We start from the raw sequence: 21,166 nt of genomic DNA, 5'->3' as shown, positions 1-21,166 counted from the left end.
CTTCCTGGCAGATTAAAACTGTGTGCCCGACTGAGACTCGAACTCGGGACCTTTGCCCTTCGCGGGCAAGTTCTCTACCAACTGAGCTACCGAAGCACGACTCACGCCCGGTACTCACAGCCTTACTTCTGCCAGTATCTCGTCTCCTACCTTCCAAACTTTACAGAAGCTCTTCTGCGAACCTTGCAGAACTAGCACTCCTGAAAGAAAGGATATAGCGGAGACATGACTTAGCCACAGCCTGAGGGATGTTTCCAGAATGAGATTTTCACTCTGCAGCGGAGTGTGCGCTGATATGAAACTTCCTGGCGGATTAAAACTGTGTGCCCGACCGAGACTCCAACTCGGGACCTTTGCCTTTCGCGGGCAAGTGCTCTAACCAACTGAGCTACCGAAGCACGACTCACGCCCGGTACTCACAGCTTTACTTCTGCCAGTATCTCGTCTCCTACCTTCCAAACTTTACAGAAGCTCTTCTGCGAACCTTGTAGAACTAGCACTCCTGAAAGAAAGGATATAGCGGAGACATGGCTTAGCCACAGCCTGGGGGATGTTTCCAGAATGAGATTTTCACTCTGCAGCGGAGTGTGCGCTGATATGAAACTTCCTGGCAGATTAAAACTGTGTGCCCGACCGAGACTCGAACTCGGGACCTTTGCCTTTCGCGGGCAAGTGCTCTAACCAACTGAGCTACCGAAGCACGACTCGCGCCCGGTACTCACAGCTTACTACTTGGCAGAAGTAAAGCTTCTGTACCGGGCGCGAGTCGTGCTTCGGTAGCTCAGTTGGTAGAGCACTTGCCCGCGAAAGGCAAAGGTCCCGAGTTCGAGTCTCGGTCGGGCACACAGTTTTAATCTGCCAGGAAGTTTCATATCAGCGTACACTCCGCTGCAGAGTGAAAATCTCATTCTGGATTCCTCAACAATAGCTGTAGTCGAAGAATAATGTTGTGAACAGCATTGTAAAGCATGTCCGGAGTTGTGATGAGGCATTGGCGTCGGATGTTGTCTTCCAGCATATCTAGAGATGTCAGTCGATCACGATACTCTTGGGACTTCAGGTAACCCCAAAGCAAATAATCGTTCGGACTGAGGTCTGGGGACCTGGTAGGCCAAGCATGACGAAAGTGGCGGCTGAGCACACGATCATCACCAAACGACGCGCGCAAGAGATTTTTCGCGCGTCTAGCAATATGTTTTTTTTTCGGTTCTAATAAAACCCCATGTCACTCGAAGCATGTGTGTCAATTTTTACCTCTCTATCTACATTTTTCCGTGGTTTATTAAGTTTTCAAAAATATACTGACATTTTGATCACCCGGTACTTTACAGAACTTACTGTACTGCACTGTATTACACATTATAACTACTCAGATGCATCCGCTGTCACTGACATGAAAACTGTATTTACTTGAACTGTTTTTAAGCTTGTGAGTAATGACGTTCGTTTCATATTCCTTTATAGTTTCTTACGGTATTTCTGTGCACTATATTTTTCTGAGTTTGAACCTCTGGATAGATATCCACTAATGATGGTCTAAGACCCGAAACCGGTTCGTGCTTGAGGTTTACAATAAAGGAACAGGTGATTGGATATGCATTTCATGAATTAACGGACGTTGACATTCACATAACAGATATGTTTGAAACTTCAAGTTGAGTCGAGCAACAGGTGTGAAGGAACGTCTGAAGGAAAGCAGCAAATGTCGCAAGTAGATCGCTGCGGAGCCGACCCGAGTGCGGCCAGACACAAGTGTCGCGGTCGAGCGGTCTGCCCAGCCGGTAACGAGCCGATTGCGGCTTTGGAGTGGGCTGACCTGTGGCGGCGGCCCGCTATCTACAGCGGTGACACAGGCCGTGCTAATCGCATCAAGGGGTGGCGGTGCTGCGGGGTGCGGGCGGCGGGCAGGGGCGGCAATTACGCCGCCCCGCCTCACAACGCCACACAGCTGGGATTAGCCTCTGATCCTCTGGCGCGCGCTGCGATTACCCGCCGACATCCACCCGCGGCGACCGTGCCAGGGCGACAGCCGTACCATGTCGTCACCGGCGGGATGATCCGACTTCTGACACGTGTCCACACCACAAATTCTCGCAAATTTATGACCCTTGTTATTCCAGTCAGAGAAGACCGAAAGCTAATACGTACATGAGTACACGGAGATAAAAATTAATCGGCATAACTAATGTTTGTAAAATATTTTTAAGAAACAACTGAATAAAAATTAAAGAATTTTCTGAAAAACTCCTATTACAAACATAATTTGTAAAAAAAGAGTTGGTTAGCTAGTTACTTGTTCCACACACCATTTGAGAAACTAGAATAATGTGGAAGGAATCAGTTTACAAGACATGTATATCTGTATACTTTCAAAATTAATGAATGCATTAGCCGGCCGTTGTGGCCGTGCGGTTCTAGGAGAATGAGTCTGGAACCGCGTGATCGCTACGGTCGCGGGGTCGGATCTTGCGTCGGGTATGGATGTCCTTAGGTTAGTTAGGTTTAAGTAGTTCTAACTTGTAGGGGACTGATGACCTCATATGTTAGGTCCCATAGTGCTCATAACCATTTTGAATGCATTATTCTACAGTTGTACTCATGCAAGTACACACAAAACTAGGTTTTTTTCGCACTATTATCTTTTAAATAAAAATCGTCTATGGAACAGAAGAAACAATTACTTTAGATTAGATTTAAAATTTGCTGTGCAACCTTTCTGACATTTTATGGTGCTGGGTAAATGATAAAATATTTCGGTTGATCCATATTGACTTACCTTCTGGGCCGCCGATAGCTTCGTTGATAGGTAATAACGCTAATTATTCTTCCAGTGCTATAGATATAGACATCATATTGTTTTTCAAATTGTGATGGATTATTTACTACTAATTTCACCAGCAAGCATAAAGACTTCTATTCAACTGTTAAGTCAGCTGTTGTACCAAAACGAACATAGTAGGTTTTCTTGTAAGTAAGGGGAATTCTGTTTTCAAAGATCCACTTAATAATTCGTGAAAAAACTTCGTTAACATTTTCTTTTGTTATTCTCACTCTAATGTGATTTATTACAATAGTATGAGCCCTCTGCGGTAATATTCAAAGACGAAGATGGCTGACTGGCACACAGTGACAAAGAGAGTGCTGAAAATATTGCAAAAGCATTTAATAAACTTTTGACTGATGAAGAACGTAAGGAACTTTTACAAACGAATTTAAATACACTAACAAGAAAAATAAGCAAATTAGATCTCCAGCTTTCCAAGATGCAGAAAAATAAATCAAATGAGAAAAAACTTATGAGGCATGTGGAGGAGACCAGGTTTTAGTTAAAATTTCGAAATATTCAAGCGGCACAGTCGAGACCTCCGACCTATGACTGTAAAAAAACAAAACCTGAGTAGATGAACAATTCCCCAAACACTGGATCCTGGGCATCATCCACCCAATACACAAAAAGGAGAATAAAAGCAGCCAAAGGACGGCAGAGAAATCTCTCCCATATACTGCACAAACAAGATTTTATCTATGATCCTTTCTGGAGGACTCAGGGAACAACAAGAACAGGAATTAAGGGAATACTAAGCAGGCTTCAGAACATGGACAAACTGTGCAGAGCTGATCTTTATTTTAAAGTTAATTATGGCGTGTTATGGGAAAGGGAATGAAACTCTGGCAGCAACATTTGTAGATTTTAAAAACGCTTGTGATTGTGTCCACAGATCCTCAGTATTAAAAATTCTGACGTATCTAGATCCTCACGCAAAACTAATGGAACGTACTCTAATCTATATCAAGTCAAAACCCAAGCATAGAGATGAAATTTCTGCACCATTCCTCATGAAAACAGACTTAAGACAAGGTGTCTGTCTACACCATTAGAGTTCAACTGCAGATGGAATATATAACAAGAGAAGTGTACAAGGATAATCCAAAGAAAATAACAACAGGAATCACAAAAAACATGTTTGAATTAAAACCGCTTGTGATATGCCGATGATGTTGCTTTTCTAGCCAACAATGCTCCATACAGCAGACAAAAACTTAAATCACTACAGGAAATATTACAGATAAATCTGCCTTACAGTATAGTTAGAGAAAACAGAAATTACGCAAACTGTGCTAAATAATCAACCAGTTGGAAAGAAAAAAAGAAAGATTACAGTGGAAGAACAGGATATCAAAACAAATTAAAACATTCAGGTGAAGCCATAACTTACACCTAAAAGAGAAACCGACATGGAAAAATAGAATAAAAACAACGAACAAAGTTAATGCCTACCAAAAACACATATAAAAAAACTAGTATAGCTGCATAATTGAAACATTATTAAACAAGTACACAACCAGAAACAACGTATGCTGGTTAAACCAACTTCAAAACATCTAATGCATCAGAAATTGACTGAATACTTAATATAGAATGAAGAATAATTACAGGATTCATAAACAAAATGAAGTAAATGGGCATTGGAGAACAGTTTCAAATGAAGGAGAAAATAAAACTGGTAATGAGCACGGTTAGAAAGAAACACACCACACTGTTTAGGAATCTGATCATAGCACCAGAAAACAGAATTAGTAAGAGAATAAGAGGAAAACTGGGGACTGCTAAGAGCAACATTATATAGATTACAGAAATCAGTTAAGAGATATTAGAACTCAAAATTACGGTAGACGACCTAAGAAAGAAAACAGACAAAACCAAAAACACACAAACCAGTTTTCAAATGAAGATCTATAAAAGTACTACAGGTAGGCTGATCCCAAATGAAGCAAGAAAGAAAGCTCTGAAAGAATGAAGTAGTATGGGGTAGCCAGAAGAGAAAAAAATCTTTATACCATACAATAATAATTGATGATCATTCTCTGCATTGCAGCTGTATTACTGAATTTTTATTGAACTGAACTGCATTAGTGAATACTACAACTCTTTTTAAAAACCTTTGTAGGATTGACCAGAGTGGTCGAATGAAGGTCAGAAAACAAATAATAATAATGATATCAATAATAATAATGATAATAATAATAGTAATTATAACAATAATATCAGTAATAGTAATAATAATAATAAAAACAATGCTCTTATGACCTGAAAATATATCAATTCTGCTTAATCAGAGTTAGCTGAAGGTCATTTACGTGTACAAGAAATAGTTGTCGACCGTAATAGAACTAAGTAAGAATTCTTTCATGATTTCTCCTCAGTCGCTAAAATTATCTGCTGAAATGTTTTCTTATAGTATTTGGTGAGTGAATGTATAAATAACATTCTAAGTGAAATAACTCTTTCAGAATGCAGTAGGTGATATGCAAAGTAATTTGTTTCTACTGAAATAAGTGGTTGGTTTTGAGTATCTTACTTCGCGGATATTTTAGAAAAAGAGGCCATCTACGTCTACATGGATACTCTGCAAATCACATTTAAGTGCATGGCAGAGAGTTCATTGAACCACCTTCACAATTCTGTATTATTCCAATTTCGTATAGCGTGCAGAAAGAATGAACACCTGTATCTTTCCGTACGAGCTCTGATTTCCCTTATTTTATCTTGGTTATCGTTCCTCCTTACGTAGGTTGGTTTCAACAAAATAGTTTCACATTCGGAGGATAAAGTTGGTGGTTGGAATTTCGTGAGAAGATTCCGTCGCAACGAAAAATGCCTTTCATTTAATGATGTCCAGCCTAAATGTTCTATCATTTCTGTGACACTCTCTCCCATATTACGCGATAACACAAAACGTGCTGCCTTTCTTTGAACTATTTCGATGTGCTCCGTCAGTCCTACCTGGTAAGGATCCCACACCGCGCAGCAGTATTCTAAATGAGGACTCTTTCTGGTCATTTTTCTTATAAAGAGGTTTAACACTGTCATCATTCAAACTGTGTGGAAAAATTTCCTGTGCATGAAATGCATTACATATTTCTCAAGGGATATTATTTGTTATGTTAGAAAAACTTCTGATTTCTGTATGAAATTATACCAACACCATATGAGCTTTGTTCTTGATAACTTTTATAATTCGGTTCAAGTCAGTGACAAATATTGCTGTTGCAGAGTGAGTCAAACAGGACCTTATCACTTCGGAATGATATTATAGAAATTTATTGAGATAACTTACGGAATAGGTATACGTGTCATTTTGTAGCAAACAGCCTCAGCTTTCACATGAAAGTGTCAAGTGTTATTTAGGTTCGATGTGGCTATTATTTGTCATGCGGTAAACATCCCACCAGTAATCATTTTCTTCCTACACTCATTGTAGCAAATTGCACGTAACTTGTGCAGCGTAAATTCGATTTTTCAGGTCGGCTAAACTGTTTGGTACAGTAGGAACGTAGTCTGTGAAGCAATGTGGTCATGCGACTGGCCCTTCACGGTTAATCCACCGGCCTATGAAGCGATTATCGAGGAAACCTCGAACTTCGGTGAGAAAATGAGATGGTGCATCGTCTTCATGATAGTAAATTATTCAATCCTCTTTTTGCTGCTACATTTAAAACGTGAGTGTTGAAAATACACTCAGCATGTAAATTGTCAGTCGCAGCTTTGTAACCTCTTTCACTTATTATGGTATCTTGCGCACTGACTAGTCGTATTGCCTCCCATTTCACAGTATCACCTTACCATCTCCATCATTAATTTCTGTCAGGATGGGCATATGTCAGACGTTTTGACGACTTACCTTAAAATATGATAATATTTTTCGTAGAATGCGATTAACGGTAGATGTTGACTTGTTTTGGACTTTTTATAAATTTTTCTTTCTTTCGTGAGATACTAATCAATTTAGTTATCCATAGCTTACTTGTTTTTTTAATATATTTCCTAGATATATTTTTAGCAAAGAACTAATTTTGATTTTCTGGAAATGTTACATAATGATCTTTATCTGTTTTGATTTCTTTCAAGACTGCACCTATAAATTGACTCTACTATCAAAAATTTCTCTCGCTGTCTCCAGCATCCATGCAGATAATCCAACGTGTGCTTATGAGCCTCCTTACACTTTCTGTAAGATGCTCATCTAATCTGCACTCTCCGCTCTTACTCAGGTACAGGTTATAATTCGTGTATCCTCATCTCCCAATTGCACAACAGGTGCAGGGCTCCGAAGAGAGCCCGCATTCTCTCACTTGGCTTAGCTGTGTTCGTGATTTTCTGTCAGGAAGGTCACAGTTCGTAGTAATGGACGGAAAGTCATCGAGTAAAACAAAAGTATTATCCGGCGCTCCCCAAGGAAGTATTATAGGCCCTCTATTGCTCCTGGGCTATATTTACTTGGGTTACAGCCGTGTTAAGACTGAGCTGGTCATGGTGTCGGCTATTGCTGCTCCTGTTTCATCCAGATCACCTTTAATTCTATAACCGAAGTTACTAGACAAGATGTTTCCTAATTCTATAAGGTACCGATTTTATTATCAAATCTCCGAAGAGAGCCCGCATTTTCTCACCTGGTTTAGCTGTGTTCGTGATTTTCTGTCAGGAAGGTCACAGTTCGTAGTAATGGACGGAAAGTCATCGAGTAAAACAAAAGTATTATCCGGCGCTCCCCAAGGAAGTATTATAGTCCCTCTATTGCTCCTGAGCTATATTAACGATATCTTAGATGGTTTGCAGATGGTGCTGTCATTTATCGTCTCATAAAGTCATTAGGTGAACAAAACGAATTACAAAATGATTTACATAAGATATCTGTATCGTGCGATAAGTGTCAATCGACCATGAATAAAGAAAAGTGTGACGTTACTCACATGAGTACTAAAATGAATCCAGTAACTTCGATTACGCGATAAGTCACACGAATCTGAAGGCTGTAAATTCAAGTAAATACTTAGTGATTACAATTACAAATAACCTAAATTGGAACGATCACATAGATAATGTTGTGGGTAGAGCAAATCAAAGACTGCCATTCATTGGCAGAACACTTAGACTGTGAAACAGATCTACTAAAGAGACTGCTTACACCACGCTTGTCCGCCCTATTCTGGAGTATTGCTGTGTGGTGTGGGATCCGCATCAGGTGGGACTGACGGATGACATCGAGATACTGTTACAGGTACGATGCGTGAATTGGAGTGGCAGTCATTAAAACAAAGGCGTTTTTCGTTGCGACGGGATCTTCTCATGAAATTTCAATCACCAGTTTTCTCTTCCGATTGGGAAAATATTCTGTTACTACCCACCTACATATGGGGGAAGCGATCATCACGGTAAAATAAGAGAATTAAGGGCTCGCACAGACAAATTTAAGGGCTCGTTTTCCCTTGCACCGTTCGAGAATGGAGCGGTAGAGAGACAGCTTGAAGGTGGTTCATTGAACCCTCTGCCAGACACTTTATTGTGAATCGCATAGTAATCACATAGATGTAGATGTAAGCTGAGCACTACCTTTCACAATGATTTTGAAGTGGTGTAATACATTTAGCTTTTCTTCTACCATTTGGGTTACACCCCCCCAATATTTCCACCCGAGACTATAGTCTTTCTACTTGACCCTTCTACAGATCTAGTCTTGAAGTTGTTCCTACGACTCAGTTGCACTCGAATTGGCTTATGAACAGGTTGAGGATCTTCTCCCATGTCAGGTATCAAGCCAACCTGATTGCTAACCACAATCTGGAATGTGATTTCTAAGGTCATCCCTTATTGTTTGTGACTTGTTGACTTCTTCCAGTTTTGCCCATCAACCTACATAATCCAGAATATGCCTTTCCACTTCTGCGTGAATGGCACTGATCTTTCTCCGACTGCATAATCTAAAAAGTCCAAAAGCCTTATCTCGTACTTTCCTCGACTGCCCGTTATAATCAGTCACATTAAATATTAACTTACAGTTCTAGTATGTTTCTCTCAGACTGATTAACCTACGTCAACAGCCATATTTATTGTATATCAATTTACTTTTACAATAAACCGAAAACGGAGGGTGTCCGTAAACATGAGAATATAAGGACCTCACCGATATTCACGAAACGTAAGTTTTAGAGCGCAGAAGAAATAAAATAACTGAAAACTAAAAACCACACTTTCTTTAATAACAACCTTAAACAGACCAATTGGGAAGTAATGAAAAGAGGCATATTGCATCTAATAGAAGACGTATAGAGGAGAACTAAATAGAAATTAATGGGAGATATTTCTGTGTCATGACAAACAAAAACTAGTGACATAGAAGCGGATGGTTTGTTACCTTTATGGTTTAAAAAATTTTATAAAATGGAAAATATAGGGACCTGCACTTTGGAGCTAAAATTTCACAAACCTGTACCGATAAGTCCAAAAAAGAAATTGAATGGAATACAAATAAACGGCCTGCCATTTAGGAAACGATTTTCAGTAACTTCAGATATTCTGAGGCGTACAGTTACAGAAAAAAATTGTCTAGACAGAAATAGTTAATGGAACAAGTCTCAGAATTTCAGTTGAAAAACTAGCAAAATTTACAGTAGATGTATTACGACAGTTATTTGGAAAGACTACTCGGTTGAACTAAAAGTAGCTACCAAAAAATGGATCCCTAGAATCACAAAACTAATACAGTATGGTAAACAGGCCACAAATTATAGACTATTTGTTTATGAAACCTAGTCTGTTTAGTAGATTTGTGGCATTTTCTAAGTTTTCTGCCAATAAATTGGCAGTCTTTGGTTCGCCATCCACACAACGCACACAACGTTTTCTACGTGATTTTAAGTTGTTCATAACTGTAATGCCTAGGTATTTACAACCTTTCGAACTGTGTAATTAATAATGTAACTGAATTTCAATGGATTCCTTTCAGTACTCCTGTTGATGACCTCACACTTATTCTCAATCAGCTGCCACTTTTAGCATCATAAAGAGATATAATCTAAATCATTTTTCAATTGATTTGGGTCATCTGATAACATTACTAGACGCTAACCGACAGCATCAACTGCAAATAGTCTAGGATGACTGTTCAGATTGTCTCTTAAACGCAGTTCTTCTTCTTCACTTCCATTCTTTCTATATGCTTCTTCCATTTTGTAATATCGTTTTCTATTGTTTCATTCATGCAAAATATATTTAAATCTTTCCTTGATACAGAATTCTATATTTGATTTCTTAGAGAAAATCCTTTTGCTTCCCTGAAAAATTTCATTTCAGCTGACTTTATCCTTCTTTGATTTTCCCTTATTACTGTCCAGATACCACATCTGCGTATGAGCATAGACGTCGCCGTTAGTTGGAAAGTATTGTCTTCGTATCCTTTCTGTTTTTATTAGTTAATGTTCTATGTATAGTGCCGCATACGATTTGATGCTTACTTAACTTACTGTAGATGTCATTATCATGTTCGTAAATTACATCACATCCCAGTATATGAAAGTGAGATACCTGTTCAACTGATTTCCTATTTAACGTTATCTTTGAAAGTTCTCGGTATTTTCTGATAATAACCATAACTTTGGTTTTAGTTTCTGATATTTTCTAGTTTAGAGTTTATGTATTGAGTCCGAATGATATAGAAGAAATTGGTAATACAGTATTTAAATGTGTTTATAGGAATTAATGTTATTCCTGGGTAGATGTCACGTTTCCATTGTCTGACGATGTCGTCAGTATACATTTTAAATGAAGTGGGTGAGGGACTGCACTCTTGTCATACTTCTCTTAACTGCTATTGGTTCTGTTCTTTCTTTGTCTGTCTTAACTGAAATTTCGTTATTTAAATACGAACTTTTGTTACTTGCATTAAATGATTCGAATACCCTCGTCTTTCCATTATATTCCACGGCACATTCCTGTTGACTCTGTAGGAAGCTTTTTCGTAATTGGCAAATGCAATATGAGTTTCCAGATTATCTTCTCGTCTCTTCTCAGTTATCTGTCAGACTACTGCAGTATTTGTCATTGCATGATCGTCCTCTTTTGAAATACTTTTTTATTTCTCCAATAACAGAGCGTTAGCTATCCTTTCTCTCTGTTAACATTTATTCTTGCATATAATTAATGGCAAGAGCTCAAAGACTTATGCCTCCGTATTTCTGACAAGCAGTTATAATTCCCTTTCAATAGAATGATATTACTTCCGCCAATCTCCCAGAGTCAGGTATCACAATCAATATCCAACGTTCATTTAATAAATGCAACAGTCTCAGTTCCAGCACTAGACGTCTACATTTGCTAAGTTCTTCGTATATGTTGTCGTGTCCTGGTGATTTTCTGTTGTTCATCTGCTTTAATAACTCTTGTATCTGCGCCAGTGTAGTATTGTCTCCTTGGTATATTTCAATACCTGGTTCTTTGACATCGTTTATTTTCGTTACTTAAATTTTGTTATTGTTTTCTACCGCTAATCTCTGATAGTGTTTCTTCCAAGCTTCTTTGTCCATTACGTGTACTTGTGCAGAATGTTTCTCCTGTATGCTGACTTATTTATGGAGTTCCTGAGCCATATCTTGTCTACCTTTCAGTTTATTTTGAAGGTTTGGTATCATTCTATCCCAGAATTTTTAATGAGCTTCTCCAACTATTTTCTTAGCCTAGTTGAATTTTGCTTTATACTGCGCTATTGTTTCTTCTGTATTGTGATGTAGATTTGTAATGTAAGTTCTTTGTTTGTCGTTAACTGCGTTTGCTTTGTCATCATTCCATATTTTGTCACACTTTCTCCTCCTAAATTTCTTTTTCTTTCCTTTTGCCTCCATCGTCACTTGCAACGCGCATGATTTTGTGCTTTCCCGTTTTGTATATATATATATATATATATATATATATATATATATATATATATATATATATATATATATATATATATATTAATTTTCTAGATTTATTTTGTAAATAATTCGTAAGACGCTGTAAAAGTAATGTTAGGTATTCTTTCAATATGTTATGAATTTTTCGTGCATATAATTAACAGACAGCGTTGCATAAAGTAGATTTTGAAAACTTTGTCTTCGAGATTGTTCTTCGTAGTAGTTTGGTTCTTCTATCTAGAAATCAGATTTAACTTGATAATCACCAGGAAATGATCTGCCTCTGTGTCGCTGCTTCTAAGTACCCTTACATGTTGTACTAGTCCTCCGAGCTTTCCGTTCACTATGACATAATCAATAATAAATCTATTGCCTCTTGCACACCACATCAGTTTATGAACAATGTTCTTTCTAAAGAAATTGTTGCTTATTTTCATTTCGTTACATGTTAAAAATGACGTAAATCGTGCCCATGGTTATTTATAATGTGCCATCGAGACTTTAATATTATTCCAAGTGTCGGAAAATTACCTACGTATGTAGAACTTTTCTTATTGTTGTCAACGTGCTTTCGAAGGTCGTCGTAGAATACTTTGGTTTCTACCCTTCTTCCATCTTGAAGGATATCTACACCTATTTTTGTGAGATAGCCTATCTCTATTTTTAGCTACTGATAGGAGTCTTTCATTTATGAAGGTATAGCTGGGAAACCTGTTCTTCCATTTTTTCTTAATTAAAATCTAATACTCCACATTTCACTCTTAAATCCTTTATCCATATTAAGAACAGTAGAGGGCATATTACACTTTCTTGGTGAACGCTAGATAGCGCATCCATTTTACTAGACGCGGAAATAACTGCAATATATGACTTTCTCACAGCAACTTACAAATCCAATTGTACAGATGAGACGATACTCCATAGGTAAGCAATCTGGTTAGGAGCCTCTTGTGAGGAATGGTGTGAAAAGCCTTTTGGAAGTACAAAAGTATGGAATCAATTTGAGATTCCTGTCGATATTACTCAATACTTCGTGTGGATAAGGAGTTAGTTGGGTTGAGAAGAACACAGTATATCTTCGAATATCATATGCCAAATTGACGTCAGTGATATGGGACTGTAATTCATCGAATTACCATTAATCCCCTACTTGCGTACTGCTGTGCTCTTGTGCAGGTTTCCAATCATCTGGTACGGATCTGTTATCGACCGAGCAGTTATATATTACTGCTAAGTAAAGACCATCATGCCGGGTGATACGCCAGTATAGCGACGACGAATACACGCTTCCAATGTGCGTTCACCGCGATGTCGCCAAACACGGATGCGACCATCATGATGCTGTAAACAGAACCTGGATTTATCCGAAAAAATGACGTTTTGCCATTCGTGCACCCAGGTTTGTCGTTGAGTACACCTTCGCAGGCGCTCCTGTCTGTGATTCATCGCCAAGGGTAACCGCAGCCACGGTCTCCGAGCTGATAGTCCATGCTGCTGCAAACGTCGTCGAACTGTTCGTGCAGATGTTTGTTGTCTTGCAAACGTCCCCAACTGTTGACTGAGGGATCGAGACGTGGCTGCATGATCCGTTACAGCCATGGGGATAAGATGCCTTTCATGTCGACTGCTAGTGATACGAGACCGTTGGGATCCAGCAAGGCGTTCCATATTACCCACCTGAACCCAACGATTCCATATTCTGCTAACAGTCGTTGGATCTCGACCAACGCGAGCTGCAATGTCGCGATATCATAAACCGCAATCCGGACAGGCTACAATCCGACCTTTATCAAAGGCGGAAACATGATGGTAAGCATTTCTCGTCCCTACACGAGGCATCACAACAACATTTCACCAGGGAACGCCGGTCAACTGCTGTTTGTGTATGAGAAATCGGTTGGAAAGTTTCCTCATGCCAGCACGTTGCAGGTGTCGCCACTGGCGCCAACCATGTGTGAATGCTCTGAAAAGCTAATCATTTGCATATCACAGCATCGTCTTCCTGTCGGTTAAATTTCACATCTGTAGCACGTCATCTTCGTGGTGTAGCAGTTTTAATGGCCAGTAGTGGAAATTGATTTGTGTGGCGGTATGCGGCAGTATGCGTTCCAAGTGGTATAGGAACAGATGGATATGGCTGAGCTGAAAGAAGGGCGAAGAGAAGATCGACAGAGAGAAGGAAGGGGGTGACGTGTACATTTATGTGACATACGCCTACACGGACGAAGTCGCTGATAAAATGCTGGCATATACACTGATGAGCCAACTATTTAATAGCTCTGTTTGTCCGTCTTTGGAGCGAAATGCATAATTGATTCTGCATATAAGGGATCCGATAGTTTGTTGGTAGGTCGTGGAGATATGTGGCATTAGGTGTATACACATAGGTCACTTAATTCGCGTAAATAACGAGCCGCTGATTTGCGTACGCAGTGAAGGTGCCCGGTAACCACGCAAATGTGTTCCATAAGATTTACATCAGACGAATCTTGTCGCCGAGACAACAACGTGAGTTCACAATAATGCTCCTCAAACCACTGTAGCGCAATTCTGACTCCGAGAGACGGACAAGTACAGTGCTGAAAGATGACATCGCCGTCGGGGAAGATATCGAGCACGAAGCAGCTGTCAGTGTGTCTTCGATTACTACCAAATGTCCCACACAAACGCAGGGTAATGACTCCCATAGCGTAATGACTCCCAACAGCCTGCACGCTGCACGTTTCGAGCTGCCATTCACCCCGATGAAGGCGTCTCTGGAGACGACCATGGACTAAGTTTAGCAAATATGTGATTCACCCGAAGAACCGACACGTTTACATAGATAGACGGTCGAATCCCGATGGTCCCGTGCCCACGGCGGTCGTAATTGGCGACTTCGTTGTATCAACACATGAACACCTACGGATAGACTGCTGCGGAGCTCCACAATCACCAATGTATGATGAACCGTGTGTTCCAAACACTTGTGCGTGCACTACCATTGTGCTCTTTCTGTAGAGATGCCACAGATAACCATCTATCCCACTTTACCGAGCTGACAAACTTCCGAAACTCACATTCAGTGAACAACCTTAGTAGGGACAGGATCCGACTATTCTGGAGTAGGATCTTACAATCTGAGACAGTGTTCCGAGACAAACTTCGGTCACAATCTCCGCAAACGTGACGTCAGATCCGCCTAGCAACAGCGATCTGAACGGCCATTGGCTGAAGGTTTGTACATATATATATATATATATATATATATATATATATATATATATATATATATATATATATATATATATATATATGCAGGAAACGAGAGAAGTGTCCTTATTGGCTCAGAGAGAAAGGTGGGATGGTGTCTCTTGTCCTTCGGGAAGATAGGGCGAGTTAGTCGCGAGGAGCCACTCAAAACGCACGGTCGGGTAACCGGGGCGGCTCTAAAAGAACGGTGGCAAGTACATATTTCTGCTGTTGAATAAGATATAAAGTGAACGCCACGTGTCGTGGGCAGTGTCTCTTATTATGTTAAATCGGAAAACTGTGTTAATGTGTGTAAAGGGTCGAATAACGGCGTAGTCCAGAGCCGCCATATTGCAGATGCTGATTCTGTGACGTGTGTGACAAAGAAATTTCTGTATTGAAACAATTATGGTACAAACGTTGTTGACAATTAACAACTGGCATTCCTAAACACTCCACTTCAGCAGGATCACTAACTACATGGAACCTGGCTCCTGAACGCTATCACTGTGCTACGAGGGACTTACCGAAGCAGCAAGACACCAGGTTAGTGGTACCGCCCAGAGAAGTACTTCCTTATCGCTACAGTGCCAATGAGGGTGTTGTAAGATTCTGGGTAATAGTAATCTGCCCTTTGCCAAAGTCACTTATCTCAAGAGATTTCCTTATTTTCAGCTCATATCTTCCCTATGGTGAACCCCCGTCCGTACCTGCTCCGCTGGTACAGTTTTGTTATCACGTCACGTGCCCGCGACGTCACCAGTCGGCATCCAAAGGCGCTGTGGGCAGTGGTCATAATGTTTCGACTTCATCTGTGTATAAAGATAATTATTTTAATAAAAAAATTCTAAAATCGAGAAATTTGGCACACATAATTAATGAAAGACTTTTAAGGAATGTTTGTAAGATTTATGACGAAAGACGTGGGGAACATAAATAAGCTTAGGTGGCGAACTACACTATTCTCCAAAATTAAAGCAATAGACCACAGTTTCCCGGCCTGTGTCTAATTCACTATACAGTCACATCAATGTCGACAGATGTCTGCACGATCGTGTTTTGCACGGTGGATAGCATATTAGTCGATGGACAAACACGCCAACGATCACGTCCTGATATCTATCAAGCGAGGTAGTGTTTGCCGGATACTCCCACATCCACAATCGCTGTGTAGACAGTCACAGACGATGTAGTGGGGTACAGAGAACGCACTGACCAGCCTTTCTGCAGTGGGGGGCAATAAGAAGAATGGAAGCAGGACAGTTGCAAACTGATCTAGGCTTACGGCATAGTGGGAAACGTTCAGTTGTTCTTCGGATGTGGCGACAGATTATAGTGACAGAAGACTAGGGCAGGGAAGACCACGTTTCACGTCAGAAAGAAATTACCGTTATTTGGCTGTAAGGGCACGACTGCACCGCCTCGGTACTGCACGGCAACTGGCATCTGACTTCGGAGCATCCACGGGACGTGTTGTATCGAGGCAAACGGTGTAGAGAAGGCTTTGGCAGAGTACCTTTACTGTCGGAGACCTGCTGTATGTGTACCTCTGACGCATCGTCACAGAAGGGAACGTCTAAAGTGTAGTCGTCAACATGCCACTTGGACGGTCAAACAGTGGTCCGATGTTCTTTTCACAGATGAGTCCCGATTGGTCTGTAGAGTGATTCCCGACGGATTCGTCCCTGGATGGAACGTGGAACACGATTTAGGGGTCCAAACATTGTGGAAAGAGGTAGATTCGAGGAGGAGCGGCAGGGGCTATATTCACCACTCGAACTGTACAGGTATATCGACAAGGTTTCACTGCTGTCAGGTATCGCGGCGGTATCTTGAGACTCAAGTGCGGTTGTTGAGAGGTGCTGTTTCCCTAGACTTCATAGTGATGGACAATAATGCTCGACTTCTCAGAACACGAGTGGTTGATGTTTTCTCGGAAAAGGAAAGTATTACGCTCATGACGTGGACTGTTCGCTCTCCCAATTCGAATCCCATAGAGTATGCCAGGAATGCACTGGGGAGACGAGTTGCATCACGTCAGCATCCACCAACCACTCTCCAAGAGTTGTGAGCAGCTCTGCTGGAAGTATGATCGATATTACCTCAAGATGAGATGGATGATATCGTTCACATCATGTCCCGTCTTTTTCATGTCTATATTGCTGCCAGAGGTGGTCACACCACATACTGAGCACATTAACCAGCGGGTAGAATTTGTCTGCAAATCCGTTAAGTTGAAAAAACGAAGAACATTTTTGCCCACCGTTAACCATGTTGCTGTTGTTTACATTATGCATTCTTTACATTGTTTCTACATTGCTATCACCTTTTTATACTGTATTGTGGAAAAATAACTGTTTGTTGCTTCTATTTTGAACACCAGTGTATTTATGTGTCAATAACGTAATTCATGCCCCACACCTTTTTCGTCATAAATCTTACAGGCATTCTCACACCTATTAAAAATTCACAATCACAAATTTTCGAAACCATCTGTATGGGATTTGGAGTCTGCATGGAGCTAGGAGGAATTATTTTCTACTTTTTAGTCCGATTTAAAAATCTGTTATAAAAACATTTATTTTTATTTAAATAATTATGTACATATCTCTTGACGGTCTCTTGGCTTTATTATATTAGGATAATACAAAGCTTCCTTCGTTTTAAGGAGGTAAATTTTGAAACTTCCTGGCAGATTAAAACTGTGTGTCGGACCGAGACTCGAACTCGGGGCCTTTGCCTTTCGCGGGCGAGTGCTCTACCAACTCAGCTACCCAAGCACCGCTCATGCCCCGTCCTCGCAGCTTTAAATCCGCCAGTACTTCGTCCCCTACCTTCCAAACTTCACAGAAGGTCTCCTGCGAACCTACGGAACTAGCACTCCTCGTAGAAAGGATATTGCGGAGATATAGCTTAGCCACAGCCTGGGAGCTGCTTCCAGAATGAAATTTGGTAGAGAACTTGCCCACGAAAGGCAAACGTCCCGAGTTTGAGTCTCGGTCCGGCACACAGTTTTAATCTGTCAGGAAGTTTCATATAAGCGCACACTCCGCTGTAGTGTGAAAATTTCATTCTGGAGGTAAATTATCCTACGTTTTTATTCTATATATTACGTACATGGTGTCCATATTAAAAGTTCCAGTTTCAAAACACTGTACAAAGAGAACCACTGCTCAGAATGACTTGAAATTTGAATATATTGTCATTGATGCAGAGGAAACGTCACGGTATAAAAAACAAAGGTCTATCGAAAATTTGGCCCATAGGTGGCTCTATAAGTGTCAGAATATACACTACCAATAGACGCACAGTTCACGACTTTTCCTCAGTTTGCGCCCGCGACGCCCAACTTCACTGTCTCAGTATAGGATCGCGAGCTGCCGGCAAGGCTTTTTTACAAGAACGGTGCGCTAGTAGCCCTGAACAAGTTCGGGACACTCAAGGATATGAAAAAAGACGTTATATCGGTATCTGATGAGGGTCTGGAGAAAATGATTACAAAATTCCAAATGACAGGTTCTTTTGGTGTGCAATGTGGCAATGTGAAAGTTGATCCGACGTCTGTCAAAGATGTGGCTCACCTAACTAACAGTGTCACAACTGTTGTCTGCTGAACTTGTACAGTTACGCACATTGAACAATATGGATGGTGCATGTGTAGCTCAAACAATAGCTGTCGTATTGCGATTCATCTGTCATTCGTAGCCGACTCCATTTACGTTAAGACGCTTACAGAGCCATCTAAGGGTAAAGTATTCGTTAATTTCATTATATTATCCCCTGCGCTAATAATGTACTGTTCAAATTTGACGTCTCTCTGAGGAATGCCCTCTTCTACAGCCTTCTGAAACCGGAACTTTAAGTATGGACACCGTATACAAATTAAATTGGTAGCTTTTCAGTATTTCAGAATTTATTCTTTTCAGGATGTAGATTGCCTAATAGTTGTACTTGGTTTGCCTCTTCGACAAAAATATGAAGATGGTTACTGTGGCCTAAATTGGTAGTCTAACGCCAATTTTTGTCATTATAGGTTGAATGTATAGATCTAACTTCTGCACTTCCTGGACAATTGCCTGTATACACGACCTTGTCAACCGTTTTGTTGAAATTGGTCGTTAGGAGTGAATAAAGTGTCTCATGCAAATGAAGCAGAGCAACCACGACTTCTTCCGATCGGGTGAACGCACACAGATGAATGGCCTGCCGCAGGCCCGCTTCCGGCCGAAACTGGCCGACTCCACGCTCCCTCAGGTGCCGCGAAGAGTGACCCGCCCGACCCGGCACGCGCCCTATTTGTCGCTTGTCCGGCGCAGGCGGCGTCGCCGCCGCTCCCCAAGGCCGCTGATTTATCGGCGATTCTGTTGTGTGCCCCAGCCTCAGCCCGTCTCTGTGTGAGCGTGCAGGTCCCATAGCGCCGGGCATGCCGGCCACCCGGCACGCGCCGCTGTCTGTTGGTTGGACAGACGCGCAGGCGATAGCGAACCACCAGTGTCCGAGTCTGATTGCGAACTGTAGTCTGCGGATCTTTCACTGCAGTATTACTTCTGATTACGGCCCTTCCAGTACAATTCTTTACATTACTTGCTCATTAACGCAACATTATCTGCAAGGGACACTATTCTATTCATAAAACATTATTTAATCATCAGTCGTACTCATAAGTGGATTTTTCCAGATACGGCTCTATGACGCATGCTATAAAAACTGCCTCTATAGCAGTGTAGGATGCCAAGAGACACGACATGTAATACACTACTGGCCATTAAAATTACTACACCAAGAAGAAATGCAGATGATAAACGGGTATTCATTGGACAAATATATTATACTAGAACTGACATGTGATTACATTTTCACGCAATTTGAATGCATAGATGCATACCCAGATGCATAGATACATACCCAGAACAATCACCTCTGGCCTTAATAACGCCTTTGATACGCCTGGGCGTTGAGTCAGAGCTTGGATGGCGTGTACAGGTACAGCTGCCAATGCAGCTACAACACGATACCACAGTTCATCAAGAGTAGTGACTCGCGTATTGTGATGAGCCAGCTGCTCGGCCACCATTGACCAGAAGTTTTCAGTTGGTGAGAGATCTGGACAATGTGCTGGCCAGGGCAGCAGTGGAACATTTTCTGTATCCAGAAAGGCCCGTACAGGACCTGCAACATGCAGTCGTGCATTATCCTTCTGAAATGTAGGGTTTCGTAGGGATCGAATGAAGGGAAGAACCACGGGTAGTAACACATCTGAATTGTGACGTCCACTGTTCAAAGTGCCGTCAATGCGAACAAGAGGTGATCGAGACGTGTAACCAATGGCACCCGATACAATCACGCCGGGTGATACGTCAGTGTGGCGATGACGAATACACGCTTCCATTGTCCGTTCACCGAGATGTCGCTAAACACGGATGCAACCATCATGATGCTGTAAACAGAGCCTGGATTCACCCGAAAAAATGACGTTTTGCCATTCGCGCACCCAGGTTCGTCGTTGAGTACACCATCGGAGGTGTTCCTCTCTGTGATGCAGCGTCAGGGGTAACCGCAGCCATGGTCTCCGAGCTGATTGTCCGTGCTGCTGCAAACGTCGTTGTAATGTTCGTGTAGATGGTTGTTGTCTTGCAAACGTCCCCATCTGTTAACTCAGGGCTTGAGAGATAGCTGCACGATCCGTTACAGCCATACGGATAAGGTGCCTGTCATCTCGACTGCTAGTGATATGAGGCCGTTGGGATCCAGCACGGCGGCGCCAACCTTGTGTGAATACTTTGAAAAGCTAATAATTTGCATTTCTCAGCATCTCCTTCCTGTCGGTTCAATTTCGCGTCTGTAGCACGTGATCTTCGTGGTGTAGCAAATTTAATGGCCTGTAGTGTGAAGCAGCAGTAGTATAAAAGGCTTATAGAAAGTCTTGCCGGCCGGTGTGGCCGAGCGGTTCTAGGCGCTTCAGTCTGCAACCGCGCGACCGCTACGGTCGCAGATTCGAATCCTGCCTCGGGCATGGATGTGTGTGACGCCCTTAGTTAGGTTCTAGTAGTTCTAAGTTCTAGGGGACTGATGACCTCAGATGTTAAGTGCTATAGCGCTCAGAGCCATTTGAACCATTTAGAAAGTCCCGATTAAAAGTTGTCACAATGACAATGAGTAAGCTGTATCAAAAATGGATGTAGAGGGAAAGACGTTGCTCGGATTTGAC

At 41.3% G+C, this 21,166-nt stretch overlaps 1 protein-coding gene across 1 annotated transcript in view; it reads left to right on the top strand.

Moving 5' to 3' along the window:
- Positions 1–21,166, top strand: part of LOC124798807 (lachesin-like) — a 195,914-nt gene that overhangs the window by 22,203 nt on the left and 152,545 nt on the right. The window lies entirely within an intron of this gene.

The sequence above is a fragment of the Schistocerca piceifrons genome, chromosome 5 (assembly GCF_021461385.2).
Source record: "Schistocerca piceifrons isolate TAMUIC-IGC-003096 chromosome 5, iqSchPice1.1, whole genome shotgun sequence".
Lineage (NCBI taxonomy): Eukaryota > Metazoa > Arthropoda > Insecta > Orthoptera > Acrididae > Schistocerca > Schistocerca piceifrons.
Note: the sequence above shows the minus strand (reverse complement) of the source record. Positions and strands in the feature narration are given on the sequence as shown.